Source organism: Cydia fagiglandana, chromosome 2, assembly GCF_963556715.1.
Source record: "Cydia fagiglandana chromosome 2, ilCydFagi1.1, whole genome shotgun sequence".
Classification (NCBI taxonomy): Eukaryota; Metazoa; Arthropoda; class Insecta; order Lepidoptera; family Tortricidae; genus Cydia; species Cydia fagiglandana.
The window spans coordinates 13734313-13752129 of NC_085933.1; the positions used below are offsets into that span (position 1 = coordinate 13734313).

The following is a 17817-nucleotide window of genomic DNA, read 5'->3' on the forward strand; positions in this document are numbered from 1 at the left end:
TAATAGTATGTACCTTAATGATAAGTTTGTAAGTAGTTGATATAAGGAAATAAAGAGGCTTTTTATTTTATTTATTTATTTACCGCTTTGACGACCTGTTTGTCCTAGTCTGTAGTGACCCTGCCTAATGATGCTGATGGTCCTGAGTGTGAATCATGGTGCGTGATGATCACGGATGTATTCCATTCGTGGGACGTGTCCCACGTGTGGGTGTGGGAGGCGTTATCTATCTATTTAACTGTTTATAAATATTTATATATCGTTATTATATATCGTTGTCTAAGTGACCACAACACAAGTCTTATTAAGCTTACTGTGGGGCTTAGTAAATTTGTGTCTAAATGTCCTATATAATGTCCTACATAAATTTTTAGTAACCTGCATTTTCACGCTTTTCATATTTATCCTCTAGAAAGTCCGAATTTGGCATTTCCCTGTTTTACTAGACTAGGGAAAGGGGGAATGTCAAACCAAGTTTAAACATTTTAAAGTTTCAATGCGTCTCCTGAATTTTTCACTCGAATTGAAGCCTAAAAGAACCGTCGACAGCAAAAATCTGCTATCGAATATAAGCTTTCAAACCAAGGAGATGTAACGGGTCGCCGGTGCGTCTCGCTTGGCTCTTGTACCTATTTCAATCCGCCTTGACAGCACTGCCGAGAACTACTGAAATTGAGATTTTACGGACGATTTGAAACTGGCAGTGAAGTTTTCGGTATTTTCGTTACGTTTCGTTATTGCGAGTTAGCAGGGTGAAATACTTGTCTAACTTTAGATTCTGTAAACATGGACTTATTTTGCTATCTTGTGTTTCGTATTCGCCTTAAATGAAAATGCTGAGTTGAATACTTATGAAATTGCATTGCATTGAATTGATGCTTGCTAAAAAACCGATCACCTCTTTATTAAAATGGTATAATCTGCATAATGTTTCATTTGCGACCGGAATAATAAAGCAGGCTATCAAATAGTATGGGCGTTTTTATAACATTTTTATGATTCTCATCCCCTATACGAGCAAGTTATGATATAAAATGTGGCTTCTCATATATTTTGGGCTTATGGTTGCCTCTGGATAATTAGAATCATTCACACACCCAATCAAAGAAATGAATCGGCTAAACAAATCAAGGTGTTACTCATAATCGTTTTGTTTAAGTTGTGGGGTTGTGTGCAACCATCAATGCTATTAACATTAGTTTATTTTTCTAATAATTCTTATCTTAATAAAAAAATCAGGTTTAAGTATATTAATGTAGTTGTACATAGGTAAATTTAATGAGAAATTTGGTAGCGGCGTTGAAATTAGACTTAGTATTTTAAAAACCCTTTTGTGTTATCCAAGCAGAAAAGTTAAATATGTATAGTTTAATTACGAGTATGTCTGATTCTTTAATTCTTTCGTCGTCGTAAATTTCTTTATAAAACGACTTTAATTCTTTATTGCAATTAAATTATTTTCTTGTGAAGAATGGCACATAAAAAAACCATACGTTAAGTGACATGTCGAACAAACACTAAGTAATTCCTATTGTACGACAGAAATTATTTATTTATTTTCTTTCGTGGACTTGACAACTTTTATATCTAAAGTATCTTTGTTTCTAAACAGCTATCGGATGAAGACAAAAGCAACACATTTCACTCATAAACTTTTCTACGTCTCGTTATCTTGTTTACGATCGCGGATGAAGCCCTATTCGACATCCTTTATCTATCCACTTTTCTTCTAAAATGTCCCTTAAATTAATTCACGGACACTTGCGCCAGTTAGTTAAGTAGTCTTAAAACTCCTGTTTAAACTTTTAACTGTTGTTTATTTTCATGGAAAGCATTCTAAAGGCGAGTTGTTTGAATATTGTGCTAAAGCAAATTAAGTAACACTGAACTTGGACACTTAATTATGTGTAATGTTCTGTAGTATTGATTAATTGGATCCATTTACAAATATTTATCATTGTTTCAGGTAATAAGTTGTTGTAGCAGGTGATGCTTGTAACCGCAGTAAGTACCATTTAACTTTCTTAATTATTTCAAGAAATTTCATTAAATTATCTCCTCGACTGTCTCGTATACGAGTAGTACAGCGTCGGTATATTTTGAATAGAATCGGAAATTGATACGTGGCGTAGGTTTTAGTGTTATCAAACGATTTCAATAGTTATTTACGATACAAGTACGGAAAGTAGGAAATTCACAACGAGTTGTGATAAATTAAATTACGACCGGATTGTTTTAAAACGACACGACTTGCAAATCACTTATTCGCACGTGCATCGAACAACGTTTTACAGCATACATTATGGCCCTCTAAGTTTACGACATAGGCACAGAAAGTGCTTATTTAATTTTATTTTGTACATATTACCTTTTTTGGCTTTTTTGTCTTTTTCCTTGTATTCTACAGGTCGACAAAATGTTCCGAGCTGACCAAAAAATCTTAAATCTTATTCCTAATTCCTGCACACGAGGGTTTGTAAATAATTACATCTGCCCTTATTCACAGCAGCGCCATGTAACCTTTCGAAGTTGCCACAATTCGGGCTAACTAGACATGACTCGATTAGGTAGAGCAAAGCCGATAGATACTTCCATTTAGGCCTAGCCATGTTGCGTGGGTTTGACTGCCATAAATAGGAAACTTGCAAAACAACCTTGATTTTGAGGCGAAATAAAGCTGTGTATTTCTCTGTTCCAGATCTTGCCTTACTAACAGTTATTAGTCATTAGATTACTTTGATTAGATTTTTCCTTTTTAGTGTTCCGTAAAAACTTTGTTCACTGAACACTTATGGGATCACTTCGGTCTCGCAAATCAGTTAAATGCGTTTTTCTCAGAGACCGTTTGACGTAGATAGCTAAAATTTGGAACAGTTATAGCAATTACCACCACTCATATTGTAAATGTATTCGACTTACGGTTTATTTATATAAATAAATTACAGAACAGACAATTAAATGCTACATGTACAGGCAGATTACCGATTTCAAATTAAATACATGTCCGAGCGCGAAGTGCCAGGGAGACCCGGGGAGGGTGTTTTAGTATCGTGACTTCGTGAGTATTGCGGATCGATTAGTGACACTAGCCAGCAGAGCAGCGTGCATAACTGCATATGCTATTGAGGAGTATCGTGCCGAAAACTCTTCACTATAGTACCGCAAGGCGTTAGTTGTTGTAGGTTGGAGGAGCGAAGGTCGACATTTAAATTTTCTTTTCACAAATAAAATAGTTTAGGTAGATTTATATGTTTTAGATTTTGAAGTGAAAAGTTCTTTAGCGGCGCTGTGCACTTTTTGTGACGGGGAAAAATATTAAACTCGCGACAGGTCACTTGAGATTCGTAAGACGTAAGACGGACACGGCCTTATCGAAAAACTGTTACAATGTCATTGAGTTTTCACTTCTGCCGGCACTCCCGGAGTGCAACCCGTTGTTTTTTTTTAAATAAAATATTGAAATCGAAAATTTGTACATCTAGACATCCTGTACTTTTGAATGCAACATATCATAGTTAGGTATCAAGGATAGGATAGTGGCAATAGTGGCCTCACATAAAACATGGTAACTGAAATAAACTACTCCCAACAAAATCGCCAATCATAAAACCGTCAATCTTACTTTTCCGAAGCCCCAGTAAATCGATTTCGTAAAGATATACAGGGTAATTCCATCGGGAAAGTTTCTTTTCCAACAGTTGCTTAAATCAATCTGTAATGTTTTACCTTCTCCGATCTTGGTGTTTGTATAGGACGCCGTCAATAAATTTACCTTTCCAAACTGTACCTATTTATATAGAAATATCAGTCATAACCTTAATTTCATACATGCACTGTACTATGTGAGTTACTTAAAAGCTCTTGCCATCTACTTAAAGCAGGTATTTTTCTGTTTTTTCGTATAGGCTAAAGCCTATTTTATAAATTTTATAATACCTAATAAAGGAGTTTAAATGAAAAATGAACTGCACAAACGATATAGTGAATTCATGAGTTCATTTTTTCTGACCCGTTTCTCAATAGCTTGTAACTGGAAGTCTGTGTACTAGTAGTAGATCCTGTAGAGTATGTGTACTATATAAATTATACGCTTTGAATCGGTACAAGTTCACTGCCTTAATAATGCGCCATTTTTCAAATCTCAAGCCTTATTGCTAGTGTTCGCTCTCAGAAGCTTCAGTCACGTTTTATATGAAATCGCTTTAAAGCGCTAAAAGCTATATTGCACAATCACTCCGAAGAATGTCGGCAACTTTATCGTTTTAGGGTATCACAACAAACGTGATTTTACGTTTCTTTGCTCGAAATTTAGATGCTAAATGTTACGCAGTGTAAAACGTTATTTATAACGGAAAAAACTTCTTAATTATTTCTGGACTGTCCCGAAATTGTTTTTCATGATCCAAGATTAGACGAAATCTTTTTAAAAATGAGATAAAAAAGCTTTTGAGTCTAAATTATGCTTGACAGTGTTATTCTTAATAAGAATTTTATCAGTCAGGATTCAGTCAGTAATGCGACTTGCCGTGGGTAAGTACCTATTTATCTAATGAGCAAAAACCCATAAGTAGGAATATGACCTTGTTTGCACACTGACGCTATGAATTACGGAAATTTAAGCAAAACAGCTAAAGTTCATATCAATTTTCCGTAATTTTCTGTCTTGCTGTGTCATTGTGAAAATACTCTAAATGAAATGAAAGCTCCATGATAGCAAATATATGCAACAAATTGTCACATTTTTTTTACCTATAGCAATCTCAATATGTATCAAACATTAACCACTGTCATATATTTTACCTGCTTTATCCTACTAAAATAGACTAGTGATATGGCTTACCTTCAATCCTAAAATACACATACTAAAAGTCTCGAATAAAAAGTGCTACAAATAAGCGTGAATTTCCAGCCGAATATTTGAGACACCCCACATCTGGTAGGTATGTATATTGTATGTGGGTCTATTTGTGTCGTGTGTTCCACTGTACCTTTAACTACTGAACCGATTTTGGTAGGTATATGATAAGAAGTATCGATTTATTAAGATTTTGAGGAAAAAGTACAAAACTACACAGAGGAAAAGGTTTTTCACAATAAAATGCTTGTTGAAAAATGAAACTGTTCGTTTTTCCTCAGAGAAATACAATTATTCTCCGTCAACTTGCCCATCTTTTTTCTTTTAAGTATAGTAGGTACGGACCAGACACTACCACTAGTAGTCAAGATTAATTACACTGTATAGTAAGTAGTGATTGGAAGGATGGAATGACGTTAAGTAATGGTTTAAAATTTTGCTTCAGTATTGGAGTAATGTCAATGTAATGACACTATATTGATTCGTACAATTGACAGTTTATTGACTGGAATATTGGAATGACGACAGAAAGAATGGCAGAAAAAATTAAGCTAAAAATTAAAGTAGTTTGATTATGTTACTTAAGAGCTCGGCAAGGGTGAGCCATTTTGACGTCACTTATGTCAAGTGTAGATATTAATATAGATACACCTTAGAAAGAAATATTAAAATAAAACTATCAATTATAATTAAACTAAAATGACAATGCCTTATGTACAAATAAACTTTAACAGTAGCATATGGATGGATATATGTACATATTATTTGAAGAGGTTTACTAAAAAGTCTGCTATAAAATTCATTTGTTTTAATGGCGACGGTAAGATCGTAGCGGAAAGGCAGCCTAACGAAAATAATTTCTTTAGTTATTAAATTACACCACATATACCATCGAATGACAAGGCATGTCCATATTGTGCAAACTCTGAAAACAGCTCACCCCCTCCGAGCTCTTACTAGGTACATTAAATACTATATGAAATAAAATTGATAGTGAGTGGAGCGCATCATTGAAATCCGTCATTTCATCATTCAAAGTACGTCGCAATAAGGTTTTAAACTAACAAGAGTTATTACTGGCAAAAAAGTCAATAAGTAAAATATACCTACTCGAAGAACGAAAAAACATATTGCGAGACGCAAAGGAAACCTTGACCCTTATTCTTTCTTTTTCTTCTGTTACAGTAATCTTTCCTTAGCTGTCACTGTAATACTGTAGGTAACTGAAAATTAAAAAAGAGATGAATATAAAGTTCTAGAGAACCAAAACAGATTTGAAAGACGTAATCTGCATTCAGTCAGATACCTATCTTCAAAAGATCAATAAAGATTTTGTCATAGATGTGTAGGTACAATATTAACAAGTGTTAAGGTTTTGTCTGCTATGTATATGAGTTTGCTATCAAATTACGAACGTCATTATTTAGATCATTAAATTTGATAAGTTGAAAAGCCTTTTATGAAAAAAAAAATCAATATCGATCAATTTATTAATGAAACCGACTTTGTTAGTCTGTTACCTACCTTTTCACAGCCAAACTACCTACTAAATAGATTTTGATAACATGTTGTATATGTAAGCTTAAGGTAGACCTTGGGAAGTCTCGCAACCCGCGCTACTAGGACTCCATATTTCATATTTTAATGAAAGGTTTATTAATATATAGAAAAGGTTAAAGGCTTATCTCAAACGGTTTCACCGCTACGAGTTATCTCTTCTTTCTCAGAACCCTAGGCTAGCAATAAAAGTATTGTGTAGTTGTCGATCAACGTTAAACATTCAACATCTTTTGGTACGATTTATTTCATGGCCCCGATAGAGCTTGACGCCTTTCACTCCATTGTACAACCAACGTGTCAAAGAGGGCCCACGTTGGGCGCCATATATACGAACAATAATTCATGCTCCTTCTATTGAACGGCTCTTTACATTGTCTGCAATGAAAATATGTATAGTTTCTCCTAACGTTAACGTACATGAGCATTTATTTAGTACATAACTAGCATTACACTTCTCATACTAGTGTTGCGCTAATGTCATGGAAATCACATAATGTAACAACATTACATCGGGGCCTGTATACACATTGATTATAGTGTTTAGTGTAGTAAACACTAAACAGGCCCTGGTATGTAGGCCTTACACTTACCCCGCAGCCACACTTATCCGTATTGACCGCATACAATACATAGTACTAATACTGTATTCGTATTTAATGTATTTTCAGTTAAGACTTTGTAAACAAATTAACTGCCCATACCGTACCGACTGAAAATTAGTATGCTTCCGACGTGGCATAAAAGTTTTTTTTTTCCAATTTTTTACTGTCCTTTGTGTACACACAACCCGCGTAATTAGTTTTCTTGAACATAATTTTCTGGCAAATTATTTAACTTATAAAACTCTCTAATTAAAATTTGTAGGATGACCCAGTTATAAAACAATCCGCCTATCTTTACTGGCCCTTTTTAAGGCGGTATACCTATCTGATGAAATGACTACAAAATTAATAAATAACAGAATCTAACTTTAGATGGAGATGCAAATGCAATTTTACTTGTGTATATTTTCTTCCGTTTGTAAATCAATCATTAACGTTTTAAAAATAACTGTTTTGCGATATGTTATACTCGTAGGTACGTATAAAATACTTACGTGACAATGTTTTTTCGCTGTATTCGATTTTTACCCCAGACTGAACGGAGACGGTAAGTAGGTATATGCATTAGGGTAAGAAGCTGTTTGTTTGTCTTTATGTTTATGCGCGCGAATTAATGAATCCATGTATCTCTGAAACATCGTTTCCTATTGGGTTCCGGTTTTCAATAAACCTTAAGATCACGTATCAACTCCAGCGATGGTTCTTCGATCTTAATTCACTCTCGGCACTTTTATACAATACCATACAAATCCTCTTTATTGCCCAACTTCAGAATAAATGTACATACATGTGTCATAATTTTGTCGCAGGTTTTAAATTCAGAGTTTCAGGGTTTATTCCAATTGACAATTTAATTAAAATTTTCCTATAATCCGCGTCTTAAGTATTCTTATGACTTTTCTTTAGAGTATTTATTGCATTTACATTTTACAAGGATCGGGAGGACACGTAATTGATAGCCTCGGAGTTAAGGATGAAGTGGGCCTCGGTTAAATTCATTTCGGGACATAAAAAAAGTATATTAGGTCGTGAATGGGCCCCACCCGTTGTAAAGAAGATTCACTCTTCATTAAGCGTACCGATATTACTTATTTTATGAGTACTTAGCAAAAAAAATCAAGTTTCCTATTTTATCTTTAAAAAAACGTAGTATTCTCTCCTACAATATATTCATATAGTTATACCTAACGTTGTTTTCGAAATAATACGATTTTAACCATTGGAAAAATATACTTGGTAATGTTATGTGCTGGTTTATTATTCTTTCTTTTGTTAAAAGTAACTCCGCAGATGTGCCCGGAAGTAAGAACACTTTTGCGAAATAATTTTGAATAAACAATTAAATACATGGTACGAACACTCTTTTGAGCTAATTTAAAGGCTCTTTTTAACTCTAGAGTTGTACTATTTTAATAAATTAAACTTAGGTACTAACTCCTTTTCTTGACATAAAAATTATAAAACAAAAAGGTATTAAATAAAAGTAAGGCATGTAATGCTGCAGAAAACACTATTAAAATTTGATAATACTTTAGGTAACTAAAACAAACAATCATTATAATACGGACAAACGACGTCGTATATTGTTATAGATGTTCACAAAGCCATTTATGGTCGCGATTAGTCATCCGACATTTGGCGCAGACACTGCCCTGCTTGTTATACGAGGCAGCTTGTGTTGTTACAAAACTTTTATTAGCCATGTTGTTCCATCGATAAATTAATACTGTCTGCTCCAAAGATATATTAAGGTTTCAATCTCCGCGAGCACTTTCCCACAATCAGTTGTTGTGCCGTCAACAATCAACAAATTGTAGGGATGTTTATCGTTTGACAGCAGCGAACTGATATACATGGAAGTATTCTGTCCGCTCAGTTATGACCCAACGTAAACTATTCGATTGTAGGCGGTGCTTACAAACTATTCGATTCGCAACTTCAGTTCGTCCGAGATGACAGTCAGTGACGGATGGCTAAATTGATTTATAAAAACAACGTTTTTTTGTAATTAAAAATGTCTTCATGTGTCGTGAAGTAGTGAAGAAGTTATTTTAGTTTATACCAAGGATAGTGGAATCACTTTTCACTTGTAGTAAACAGATAACTTAAGTAAAATTTGGAATAAACATGACGATTTGTTTTCAATACTACCGTGCTAAGCTAAAACGTAACAACTGCATACGACTTTCATAACAACATACGACTTTTTAAATTGCGAGGATAATAGGGATGGTTTTATGCCAAATGAAGTAGACTATTTTATTAACTTGTGCTTGGTTTAGGTATTTTCTATATAATTATAAATGTAGTAATGAATTCTTTCTTACAGATTTGTATTTTCTTATACGAGGCAGCTTGTGTTGTTACAAAACTTTTATTAGCCATGTTGTTCCATCGATAAATTAATACTGTCTGCTCCAAAGATATATTAAGGTTTCAATCTCCGCGAGCACTTTCCCACAATCAGTTGTTGTGCCGTCAACAATCAACAAATTGTAGGGATGTTTATCGTTTGACAGCAGCGAACTGATATACATGGAAGTATTCTGTCCGCTCAGTTATGACCCAACGTAAACTATTCGATTGTAGGCGGTGCTTACAAACTATTCGATTCGCAACTTCAGTTCGTCCGAGATGACAGTCAGTGACGGATGGCTAAATTGATTTATAAAAACAACGTTTTTTTGTAATTAAAAATGTCTTCATGTGTCGTGAAGTAGTGAAGAAGTTATTTTAGTTTATACCAAGGATAGTGGAATCACTTTTCACTTGTAGTAAACAGATAACTTAAGTAAAATTTGGAATAAACATGACGATTTGTTTTCAATACTACCGTGCTAAGCTAAAACGTAACAACTGCATACGACTTTCATAACAACATACGACTTTTTAAATTGCGAGGATAATAGGGATGGTTTTATGCCAAATGAAGTAGACTATTTTATTAACTTGTGCTTGGTTTAGGTATTTTCTATATAATTATAAATGTAGTAATGAATTCTTTCTTACAGATTTGTATTTTCCTTTTTTATTTCATGAGATGGAGCTGTAAAAAAACTACCTAATTATTTCAAATTAATAATCAAATTTGATATTATCATTTTACATTACTTTCCATTCAGATTCCCACAAGATGCCATTCGCAGAGAACTATGGAAAAAAGCTGTCCAATTAGAGAGACATGAAATTAAGTGGAGGCCTGGAAAGATATCTAGAATATGTTCTATTCATGCAAATACAAATACAAATACAAAATACAAATGTATGTATGTAGATACACTTCCACTGAATTAATTTAATAAATACACACATTATCTGAAAATGTTGATCATTCGAATCCACCCTCTACCGTCACATATATGTAGGTTCTCTCTCAAGCCATTTCAGTCAGTAGAAAAGAGCGGCAAATTTAGAAAATGTAAGCGCGCGAACGGGCGTAGTCCCATACAAAATTTTAATTTTGCACCTTTTTCTACTGACAAACTTGCTTGACCGGCTATATAAAATATTTCCATTGGAACTGAAAGTGGGGATTTATTGTGACTCCGCCTATTCAAATATTTTTGACCCGATTCGTGTACCCATGTAAATTTTGCAGGCTGTATAGCCAGTCCGAATTCTAAGATCAAGTTTACCATACATTTACAATGGCGTACTTGATCTTAGAAAAACGGACAGACTATACCTGAACGTGACTTTGCACTGCCATACAAATTGATAATAAAATATACAAAATACTTATTATAGCGGAATACATTTATACAACAATGATATATTTACTTATGTTGAGTTAGTCTGTCATTTCATAACAACATTTTAACTAGTTATCTTTTAATCTGCATTAAATTATTATACGTGAATTATTTGACTGGTTCTTCAATGTATGGCATAAACCTATCCCTGTCCAAGTCATATTCTAATCAAATATGAACCGCAAACTCTCAGCGGCCAGTACGTACAGCAAGAAGGTTATTAGCGGATTAATGTCGCTGATTGGTAGTTATTGACATTATATGCATTTCATCTACACTTAGCTATGTACCATTAGTGTAATAAAGATGACTATTATTTTGTTTACCAGCTTTGATTACAGGCTCTGTAAACGCGTCGTCTTATTTAAATGTAGGCGTAATTTTGTATGTGTGCTAATTTGGCCCGATAATTTGAACGGTAATGTTCCTAAAGGCGGTTTCCATACTAAATATATGCGTTCACTGTTTGACAGCAAGATAAATACGTAAATTTTGGCAGGAATGAACCAAAATTTCTTACACTTTCAATATTTCTAGGCTTGTTCATGTCAAGAAAACTTTTAAGTCAAACAGATTATTTATATGCAAATCTATACAGACAAACGAAACAGGTAAGATGGCAACACTTATTGTTATTTATTCACGAGTATGTTAATGTCCGTGAGCTTTCTTTAAGTGCGGAGACTATTGAACGGGGTCTATACCGTATACCTACCGAGGTCTCGTTTGCCAAACAGAACTGCTTACCGCAGAGCAGCTAGAAACTTTCGGCTTTCGCATCCATCTAATTGTTTTTTTATTTATTGGCATTTGGATGTACTCAGATCTCGAAACGACTAATATAGATTTAAATACTATTCGTGTTAACTTTGTTGGCTTTACCGTTGCGTTTTGGGGGTGTCTTATATATGAATTAACCTACTACAATTAAGTATACTCGTAAAATAATTAATATATCCACATTGAACTAGATAATCTCGCGTGCTGTATGGTAGATTGGTTTGAGTAGCTAACGTGAACGATTTCAATTCCCAAACGTTATTTCATCATCATCATCATTTCAGCCTATATACGTCCCACTGCTGAGCACAGGCCTCCTCTCATGCGCGAGAGGGCTTGGGCTATAGTCCCCACGCTAGCCCAATGCGGATTGGGGACTTCACATACACCTATGAATTTCTTCGCAGATGTATGCAGGTTTCCTCACGATGTTTTCCTTCACCGAAAAGCTAGTGGTAAATATCAAATGATATTTCGTACATAAGTTCCGAAAAACTCATTGGTACGAGCCAGGATTTGAACCCGCGACCTCCGGATTGAAAGTCAGACGTCATATGCACTCGGCTACCGCTGCTTCTTATGAACGACGTGAACGTTATTTACATATACATATAATTTCACTACAGAAGAGCTTAAATTAAAAAATATTTTATATTCACTTACCTAACCTAACCGAAAAAAATCCGCTTGGCTAGTAGTAGGTACCTAAGCGCGAAACTCACCTGCTGATTAACTATCAGTTTGTGTATTTGTCAACGATAACCTTCTGTTGGCTTCACGTCGTCCTTCTTATTTTATGTCTCGGTAATTTGTCAAGGAACGTCTTGCCGTTGATACGAGCCGTTTCCTGTGCCCTTATGATTGCATTATGTCTTTTTCCTTCTTGACTTTGCCTTTTAACAGGAGGCAATGAAGATAAACGTTTATAGTCAGTTAATGGGTCCGTAAAATTTTTACGTCACTTCTTCGGTATACGTTGCCTTTCGCTATCTCCGTGACAGCACACACAATTTGACGAATTATCGACAGTAATTAAACGTGCTTAGAATATTTTATTTTTACTGGTCGTGAAACGGATTTCCAGGTTTATGGTATTGTGAATATTTACTTATGTACTTATTCCAACCACCATCTAATATACCAACGTAACCTTAACAAGCCACCAACATCGTCATCTATAACCTTCCGTATTTCTTAATGGAGACCGTAGATACTACGGGGATAGCCTACAGTCCCAGCATAGTTTATCTCGCCCAATCGCAATCGATGGAAAATGATAAATAAATCCATGCATTATATACGGTAAAATTTGTAACGAAATAATGAGTAATCGTGCTAGTTGAAATAATTTCTTATACCAGATTAAGTGTTCGATAAAAATCCTCATGGCATTTATTACAGTTAGGTATATAGAGTCATGTATCTTCGGGAAACTATTTGTTCTATGAAAAAGGAATGCGTGTTTTAGATGGAATTGAAATGGAACAGTTGGAAAATACTGAATTGAGTGCCAACGATGGCCAGCAATTGCAGCTACGTGATCGAGAATCCAGTATCGATGGAATTTACGGCAAATCTTCTGTAGATTTTTATGTCTTACTTTATTGACACCCTGTTCAAGACTTGGAAGTTACTAAAACACTAAAAACACAGTTTGACTTTATGTTTTTATTATAGCCCTCCTCCTTGGGTGAACATTTACTTTTAGTATTTTGTTGGGCTAATACCATTATTGGGACCCCAAAACTGCTGAGAGTATGGCGCTGACCGTCTGCTTCAGCATAATGACGTCATAAACACGGTGATTTAAACTTTCACGTATTTCAAAACATTAAAAATGATTTAATAACCTCTAGTGACATTGTAGCGATTTTAATGAAGGAACGACAGTAACTAATGTAACGAAGTTAATTTTATACTGCTTCAGTATTTGACTGATGACAAAGTAATGACACAGTATTGAGTTGCTCTATGAACAGTGTAACGAATGATCGGAATAATGGATTGTTTGTCATTCCATTAAAGGGGCCCACTGATTAACAGTCCGCCGGACGGTAACGGCCTGTCAGTTAGAACAAAATTTTGACAGTTCCGAACAACTGACAGGCCGATACCGTCCGGCGGACTGTTAATCAGTGGGTCCCTCAGAAAAAAATAATAATGAAATTATTAAAATAGTTTATATTTTTTTATAAAAAATTACCATACCACTTAACATTATACTGTACCTACTCATAATAAAAATGTGATGATCATTATTTTTTGAAAGTAATGATAATATATAACATTTTTTTTTTCAAGAATACCATATATTTTAATTTTAAATTACCTAAATTAAATTGATAGTGAGTCGAGATCATATTATAACACGTCCTCCTTTTGTGTCATAACTGTTCTACTTTCATAAACAAATCGTGAAATATTTGTATGAATCCAAGGTCAACCAATGGCGAATAAATAATATCAACACCATTTATTTCGTTTTGTTTGGTCCGTGTTAACATTTCCCCTCTGCTAAATAGTACACGTTTGATACATGACAATGGCGGCGCCATCCATCATCGTGTCGAAACCGGCTTTGTTTAGCATAGAATGTCCAAGGGCCCTTATTTCTAGTGGAATAGCGAATAAGATGGCTCAGGATAAAACACTCATTTATCTCTTTTCTTTTGTGAAAACCGGTGTCGAGAGGTTTCCGCTTTATTTTAACGCGATATTTTTCAGTTTACTTTTCTCGCGAAAAACCATTATTGCGCTGGTTGCTAATGTGGAAGCGCTATGCTGGAATGTTCACGATGAGACTAGGAATGAGCACGAAACGTATAAATAATTAGTACATATTCCTGATGATAATATACGAGTATTTATTTTATCCAGAATGTGCCAGGCAGGTGTCACATCATATAGCAATACGGCATTCAAACCCTTGAACAGCGCAATGTCGAATGGACAGAAGCACTTCACGTATTACAAGCCTATTGTCGTACCGCGTATTATGTTCGTTGGCGGCGAGCACGATGAGAACAAATGATGAAGGCTGCATTGTGCTGAGCTATCCGCAATAAGCAGTAGGTATTATTTATCTAAAACTAGCTTGGGTATCGCATATGTAGTGACGGCGAAGATCTGTATAAAATGGAGACCAATTTTAAATGACTTATGTATTTCGTTTGAAGAAATGAAAAAGTTAACCTTACGTTGTCTGTCTGTCTGTCAGCGGGCTCTTCCTCAAATACCGTTAAGTTTAATACTGGTTCAATTTTAAATAAATAAAATAAACATACCTACTTACCTCGAAGATGGAGTTAGTTATCAGTCATTACATTAACTTAATTTGGGGTTTGGTGATACGAGGAGGTATTTATTAATTAGCTGGCTAAGAAAAGTTAAAATATCCATGTTCCATGCCTGCAAACCTTCGTTTAATTTCCACTTACCTTCCGGGAAGACAAAGTTCACAAAAAAGAAAAAGAATCGACTGGAAATCATTTATTTCTTGTTCTGGGGTTCAATTCCCACCGATTGAAGAGAGGACGGAAAGCGAACATCCGGTCCTGTGCAAGGGCCGTTCAAATATCTGAAAATAAACTGATAATGTCGCCATATGGAGAACATGGTCGCCTATTGACAGTTTTGGGTTCAAATGTCGTGAAATATTGTGAAAGGTCTTTTGACGCCTAGGTATTTCTTTTACATTATACGTAACAGAATAGAAACATGTCACGTGTGTTGACACTGTTGCCGTTAACGATACTTGAAGGTATCTTCAGACATAATAAAACTGACCATGCCTCATTAAGCCTATTAGTTCATTTATAGTTTGTATCTTTATAACAAGGTCATCCTTCATTTATGTCAAAGTGAAAAGTAGGGACAAATGATGAATTATTTGGGCTTGTAGGACGTTTATGAAAAATTTTGTTTGACTAAGCGACACATGCACAATTCCACTAACCCGGGGTTAAGCGGATCAATCGTTAACCCATTGTCAAATTGTACCGCTAACCATGGTAGCTCCAGGTTTAACCGGTTAATCCCGGGTTAGTGGGATGGTGCAAGTGGCGCTAAGCTTAAAAATATACACATAGGTACACTACGGGCAAAAGTATGGAAACAAACGTCTCATGTTTCTATTATTGACCGAGCGTTTGTTCACAGAGCTTAAGTGTGAGCGAGATGGATGTGCGTGCTCACGAACGCGGATATCATTTTTTTTTATTTTAATTTCTTGTGTGGTTTAATAATAATAAAAAAAAACCGGTCAAGTGCGAATCGGACTCGCGTTCCAAGGGCGGAATTACATTACCCAATTTTTAACAATGTACTCTTTTATGTGGAACGTGATTGAAATGTCTTTAAAAGACCCGCAGAAGTCAGATCAAAAACTAAGTAATTAAGTCCGACTCTCGCATGACTGCACATTTCTAATAGATTCCCCTGTCATCTTATAGGCCATAGGTAAAATAACTGTTTGTGTATTTTTTGTTTTTTTTTTTAACAAGCATAATATTATATACATATTACGCAATCGTAATCCCAAAATAATTGAAATATCAGAAAATATGCTAAATACGGTTATGAAAACATTAAATTTAACGATTCACCAGGACAATATTTTTCGTTTCAGGTAATATACAAGCTGATATCGGTTTACGGCGAACCGTTAAGAGACCGTGAGTATCCACGTTTTAATTAAGAATAAAGGTTCACGCAGTGAGGCATGTTTAAAGAGGTCGAGCAAAACGTGCCACTGCCAGTTTTTTACATGTTGAGCAAACATTCTACATACCTACATCAGAATATGCGAAGAATAAGTAGGTACAGTCACCTGCTATAATATGTTACTCAACGAAGGCCTCAAAAATATCTGACACTATCTTATTTGTAGAGCCATAAGAGCGTGTCACATATTTTTGCGGCCTTCGAAGAGTTGCATTTTATTGCAGGTGACCATTTTAAAATAAATAAATAAATGTTCACGAGTGTAACTAACTGTGAATCACGATTCATCAGTAAGTTAAAAAATAATATTAGATCAAAAGTTCTGGTGAACTATGGACACGGCTGCAGGGTTACCAGGTGCCAGCAGATTATCGGTTGAACTAAACTACAAACTAAAATAACTCTCTCTGGTTTTACGGGTGTCTATCGACATAGTTCTGTTTCATTTACGCCCCTACATAATAGTTTTATTAGCTCTATAGATTCTACAAGTAGCTCCTAATAAATGTCTTCACATTTAACTCCATTTGCGCGACAAACTTATCTAGTTAATATTATGTACATGTAATTAATAATTATAGAAGCCGGCTGTTCACTGCCAACGACCCGCTAGGCGGGTTCACTGTTAGTAGGCGCTTTTCGCTACACATATCAGCTACGCTCGTAGCGCGTAGCAGGCGCTGGTACTGAATGTGTTAATACGATTGCTCACTCCCACCCATTTCATACCTTGTTGCCTTATAATAACAATTTAAAAGTCTTGCGATTAAGTCTCAGCTATGCAGAGGATCAAATTAAATTTGAGGAGAGTTATATGAGCCGCCGGCCGGAATTCACTAATTTTATTGCTTTAATTAAACGCTTAGCGAGATACTTGACGAGTTTTTGTAACTGTAAGGTTATGGATACGTACATACATTGTAAGCGGAGCAGGGGATCGGATTGACAATTTTTTTATCGTTTAGCTGTGTTGCACCATTAGCCATGCATATTTTTTGCATTAACAGATAATGAGAAATTATAAATGACAGGAGGGTGAATGTTTTCATACGAAACTAACTGAAGTGTAAACGTCCTACTATGACAATAACAATTTGCGGCGTTTTGTGCAAGTTGTTGGTCTTAAATATTTACTAGTCTCTGATAGGTATTAATAGGGCCGAACCCCCTTATCTATAACATCTCGAAAACGGGGCGGGGTAATCAAATGATGTCTAAATTTAATGTGCCGATGCATTGTTATGGTATAATCTAACTAGCTGATCTTATTAGACGACGGAAATCGAAAGTAAAAGATAGAAAAAGTATGGTAAAATAAAAGGCACATTCGAAACGTAATATACAGTCGACTATAACAAAAATTAAATGATTGACAAAAGCTTATTTATTATTTATATAGGTTTATCCGAAAGCTGCATCTTGTTTCGGTTTACCTGATTTAAGTTTATATTTTTTAACCACATAGAATAACATTATTCCTATTTTTCTACATCTAGCGCCATCTGTCGATTTTTCTTGGAGCCACAGTAGCGGCAAGTAAGGTTGA

The 17817-nt window shown here is 35.1% G+C and overlaps 1 protein-coding gene across 3 annotated transcripts in view; it reads left to right on the forward strand.

Moving 5' to 3' along the window:
- Positions 1 to 17817, forward strand: part of LOC134676379 (peripheral plasma membrane protein CASK) — a 254765-nt gene that overhangs the window by 161906 nt on the left and 75042 nt on the right. The gene's annotated exons all lie outside the window — the stretch shown is intronic.